The following is a 6000-nucleotide window of genomic DNA, read 5'->3' on the forward strand; positions in this document are numbered from 1 at the left end:
AGTTGCTCGTGGCGGCTCGCGGGGGCTCGCAGCAGCTCTCGGCGGCGGCTTGCGGTTCCCAAGTATATGGGCTGACTCACCACAGGCGCACTTCCTTGTGGTTTGAAAGAACGTCCCTGTGGTAGCTTCCTCCACACCCTCGTCTCTCAGATTCAAGTGATAACAGTCCTTTCGCTATCAGTTTGTGTGGAACTCCGGAATGCTCCGAGGATAAATTTTTCTGTTTCTAGTTGATAAATTTGTTGTGATTTAGGGGAGAGCTGTTGGACGCGCTGCTCACGGCGCCATTTCCGTGACGTCACTCCGCGGATTCATTTTCTTTCTTTTATTTGAGGATGCATCTGATCTTTACAAAGTAATCTTAATTTACTGAAATATATATTCACACTTTCACAGGATGCTTCTCCAAATACCTCAATTTTACCCTCATGGCCTCTTGTTCCTTTTTCTTCTCTGGGCTCCAGGTCCTCCATTTTTCCACGAAAGGATATTTTTGGTTTCCACTCTCATTCTTGCCACTTCCGGCTGAACACCATTTGTCCATCAAGGTTCGTTGAGCGTGGTTACCCAGGATGAGAACCAGCGCTCCAGGTGTGAGACGGCCACTGTGGCTGTGCGGAAACTTTATCTTCCTCGCTTCAGACATGATGTTCCTCTCAGCAACGTTCACAAAAGCTATTGTTTGGCCAGCCATGAGCCAACCAACAGTTATACTTAGTAGGAAATAATTAAAAAGGAGAGATTTGGTAGGGAAGAAGAGAAGTGCCGTGTAGATCGAATAGCATGACAGACAGAAATGCAGTCTGTAGCGCAGTCTCGGGAAAGGAGATTGAATGAAACTCTCGTGCGTTGAGGCCAAAGGGGCAACTCCTGATGTCTCGTGTGGGGACAGGAGCTGAGACGCAGGAGGGCTGATGTCCCCTTGTCCCCTTGTCGGGTAGGCCGGCATGATGTCTTCACAGGCAAACTCCAGCCCTAGCCTGGGCACTAGTTTTTGTGTTGACCTTGAAGAGGATGGAGAAACAGCTTGGGTAGACATGGGGTTTTTCCTCCAGCTCTACCTGGCTGAGGAAATTAAATCACAGTCGCTTGAAGAGTGATAATTTTTGTGAGCTGTAGCTGGGATTATATTCATTTATCTCCGGAGCTAGGACTAGTCCATGAGGTTGGATTTAACAAATACCTAGAATCTTTTATTTTTTCTTCCGCAAATGCATGCTTCCCCCATCCCAACTTTGGCTCCTGGGCGCTCTTTGGGCACTCACTCTCAAATCAGATGCCCAGCCAGTGGCCTCTGTCACTTCCTCCCGGATGTGGAACCCTGTGACCTGCCCCAGAAGAACCCTGAGAATGCAAGTACAGGGTTAACCGAGGTCTCAGCACAGCAAGCAGCCGAGGGCAGCGAGCAGAGCAGAAGCGGAATGTAAAGTCGCCCACCCCCTTCAGATCGGCTCTGCAGGATCAGAGGTTGGACAAAATCATTGCATGACTCAACCTGCAAGAGCTCTGTCCCCACTTTCTGACAGCTTCTGCGGCTTTAAGAACACCTGTGCTCGCTTGTCCGGCAACAGCGGGACCTAACCTTGCTGCAGCCTCCCCCCACTCGTGCTTCTGTTTCCTAAAACATGGCCTCATACCTCCTCGTAAACACCAACTGCAGAATTAGTTCGTTATAATTTTAGATATGTCATGAGCAATGAAAGGCTCATCATTATAATTTTTTTTTTTTCAAAAGAATCTTGATAATACATGAAACATTGTCCAACTTCCTACCTCTCATCTATTCTTTATTTTGTGGCGGGTCACTCACTCTTCTGCAGTTGACACATGCACACCATCACTCACATTTAAGGGGTCCCAGGTCTTTGCTTGGATGTGGTAGGTGAGGATAATGCTGTCTGGCACCGAGGTCTGCGACACTGTCTTCGCAAGGTGTGGGAGAAGGCAGTATGTCTGCGTATGAGACGCTCTCAGATATCAGCATCATTCTCTTCCGTCACAACATTGGGCTCTCCCCCCCTCCTTCCCTTCACGAGATATTTTTGAGGTCCTACTGTGTGTCAGGCACTGTGCCAGATGCTAACACTCATGGAAAAGAGATGCCAGATGTTGCAAATGCATCGTCACTTCACATGCAGAGGTCATGCCTTCTTTTTCCATAACTATTCTTTCCTTAAGATAAAATGGCAGTGAAATCATTACATTATCCAGATCCTTTGAGTCACATAGAGTTTCCTATTAAAAGAATGTAACTTCGCTCTAGTCACTATGTTCATCCTGCTTTTGACTAATGTGTATCTAGTGCCTTTCAGTATTTGAGTTTATCTGCTTTGCACTTAGGTCTAAGTCAATGAAACTATTGTTTCACTTACCAGGAAACAGATTTTCATTTTGCACCTTTGGAAAAAATATGTCTAATTAGCTATAAGGAAGTCACCTCACTTCTGCAAGGAAAAGAAAAGCAGCGCCCTCTATCAATATATTTATATTAACCACAGACATGGATGGAGTCGACAGTAACGGAGAGCACGTCCTCCGTTGATGCTGACTTTGATTATGACGGATGGGTTCTGCAGCTCCTTCATGACTGCGCAGCCTGCAGTCACTGATGGAGCGTCGAGGCGCTCCATTCTTAGGGAGCAATTCTGGAGTTCACCCAAGCTTAGTGGGGCGTCCTCAGTGTGGATCAATCCACATGTGGCGCTGTGTTTTTATGCCTCGAACAGAAGTCTCTGATAAGCTTGAACACGTCGTTGTCTTTTCTGTTTAATGGTTCATAACACAAGCTTTTGTCTGTGATCACTGTCTCTTTGGTAAACAGCACCAACCCTGACAGCTGAAGGCAGTTATCAGCTGTCAGGGGCTCCTCTGGTGGACACCCACCCACGTTCAAGGGACGGAATCTTGTTATCGCCAGTAACCTGATACAAGAGGTCCTGGCACCGTTTACTGTAAAATAAACGGTTCTACTTGAAGATGAAACAGTGTGAAGATTTTCTGTTTGTTTTTGAGGTGCAGGTTACGACACTATTTTGTCATTTACCAGTTTATTTTTTTTTTACTATTGTAAAACCCTCCTTCACACCACTCCTACAGCCGACTAGGGGTACGATTATATACCTGATGTATGTATTATAATATGGTATGATAAAATACGATAAATAACATATCTTTATCTTACTTTTCAATTCGTCTACACGAAGAACCATTCTACATTACGATCAGAAGTGTAGCATCGTGTCTAGAAAACCAGGTACTTTACAGAGGGATCTCCCCAATGCATCAGGCGTCCACCTGGCCCCATACCTAGCTGCTCTGATATTATTGACTATGTTCCCTATGCTGTCTGTCATTCACATCTTGGTGACTGTTCTGTAACTATCAATTTGTACTTTTTATTCCCTTGTACACCTTTTTCACCCAGCTCCCTTCCCTTCTCCCCTCTGATCCTATCTGTCTGTTCTCTGCCTCGATGAGTCTGTTTCCATTTTGCTTGTTTGTTTTGTTCTTTAGATATAGGTGAGATCATATGGTATTTGTCGTCCTGTGTCTGACTTAGTTCACTCAGCATAATATCCTCTAAGTAAGTCATCCATGTTGTTGCAAAGGGTAAGATCACCTTCTTTTCTATGGCAGAGCGGTATTTCATTATGGCAAAATGTACCACAGCTTTTTTATCCACTCATCTATCGATAAGCACTTGGGTCGCTTCCATATCTTAGATATAGTAAACAACGCTGCAGTGAACATAAGGGTGCATGTATTCTTTCAAATGAGTGTTTCGGATTTCTTCAGATATGTTCCCAGAAGTGGAGTCACTGGGTCATAAGCAGTTTCCGTGTTAATATTTTTGAGGAAACTCCACACTGTTTTTCCATAGCAGTTACACCAGTCAGCATGCCCACCAACAGTGCACTAGAGTTCTCTTTTCTCCACATCCTCTCCGACACCTGTTGTTTCTTAATTTATTGATGATAGATAGCCATTCGGATAGGTATGAGGTAATACTTCATTGTGGGCTTGACTTGTATTTCCTGGTTTTAGTGATGCTGAGCAGTGTCTCATATGTGTATTGGCTACTCTGTATGTCTTCCTTGGAGAAGTGTCTGTTTAGGTCTTCTGCCTACTTTTTAATTAGGTTGCTGGTTTTCCTGGTGTTAGCTGTTTGAGATTATAATATATTACACATATATGTATACACCTTGGTACTATGCACATTCTTATGTCCATTATGAAAGGAACCCAACATAAACTGGAATAAACAAAAAAATTGCCTATTGACTCATGTAATTAAGAAGTCCAGATGTGGTTATGGCTTCGGAATTGGCTGGATCCAGGGGCTCACTCCATGTATCTGAAATGAGGCTTTTCTTTATCATTCTACTCTCTGCTTCTGAACTATTTTGGTTCTAAAAGAAGTTATTTTTATGAAGTATCTTTCTCTCTGCCCATAGCAGCTAGCTGCATAGCCTCTGATCTCTCAGCTAAGTAGAAAATTGTATCCTCCCTTAAAATGAAAAGAAAGAAGTTGTTTTCTTTTCTCACATGTCAACTCAAATCAACCCTTTCTGGGTTGTCTCGCTGTCCCTGAAGCAAGCTTTAAGACCTGAGAGATGTGAGACTCCGGTCGGCATTAAAAACAGAGTCAGCATCACCAGATGCTGAAGGTAATGCCTCCAGTAGCTGAGCACTTCCTTGTACTAGTGGGAAGAGAGTTGAGTGCAGAGCAGGTAGAAACAATAAATATTCTGTGTAATCTTACCCGCATGCTTTCCCAAGGACTTCCCTAGTGGCCAGGTCCCGGATATCTTCACAGTTCCCCTGTCATCCTGTCAGGAGCTGGCAGACTTCACTGTGTCAGTGTCAGGCCCAGCTTTGCTGCCGCGTACCACTGCAGCTCAGGAACATCGACGCTCTGAGACTGGCATTCAAAAATAATGCGCCGCGCAGTGCGCACGACAGACACTGAGTTCTGTCCATTCTCTGTCACCTGAACACATCCACTATAAACAAACGCAGCCCTTCCCTTTGTACTTCTTCAACATGACACGGACAAAGAATCCACAGGTGTTAGCCGAAATGGCATGAGGTATTATCGTGGGAGTGCTCTCTTTCTAACACATGCAGCTGAGGTCTAACTGAATTTAAAGGAAGATTTCGTACAGCCAGGTCATCGTATTGGTACACCTAAAAAAAAAAAAAAAAAAAAAAAAAAAAAATCACAGAAAGGCAGAATGCCAGATTTAACTCTGACTGTATAATTTAACTCAGGCAACCTCCCTCTACCGAGCTCATTATAGATCAGGGGTCCCCAAACTACAGCCCACGGGCCGCATGCGGCCCCCTGAGGCCATTTATCCGGTCCCTGCTGCACTTCCGGAAGGGGCACCTCTTTCATTGGTGGTCAGTGAGAGGAGCATAGTTCCCATTGAAATACGGGTCAGTTTGTTGATTTAAATTTACTTGTTCTTTATTTTAAATATTGTATTTGTTTCCATTTTGTTTTTTTTACTTTAAAATAAGATATGTGCATTGTGCACAGGGATTTGTTCATAGTTTTTTTTTATAGTCCGGCCCTCCAACAGTCTGAGGGACAGTGAACTGGCCCCCTGTGTAAAAAGTTTGGGGACCCCTGTTATAGATCCTCCGTGGAGTCGCCAACGTACTAAAAAAATGTCCCGGCACAAATTTTACCTGACATACCCAGCACAAGTGAGTTGTATGACATATGTTTGCTTTTTGAGCTTAATTTATATTTTTAATGATTTGACTTTGAAATAAAGCACCTGCGTCTCACCTGCCAAGCCAAAGCAGCTTCCGCTCTTAGTTACTACCCACTGTTCCACAGGCTGAGCTGCGAGTCCATGGATGCCCCACGGTCGCGTGAACAGGAAGCCACAGACTGAGAAGTTAAGGACACAACAGTCTCCATGAGAACGAGCCAGCAATGATTGTGGCTATGTAGCGATATAGGCAGAAAGATCGAAATGCCGCTTTCTG

The sequence above is a fragment of the Saccopteryx bilineata genome, chromosome 9 (assembly GCF_036850765.1).
Source record: "Saccopteryx bilineata isolate mSacBil1 chromosome 9, mSacBil1_pri_phased_curated, whole genome shotgun sequence".
NCBI classification, from domain to species: domain Eukaryota; kingdom Metazoa; phylum Chordata; class Mammalia; order Chiroptera; family Emballonuridae; genus Saccopteryx; species Saccopteryx bilineata.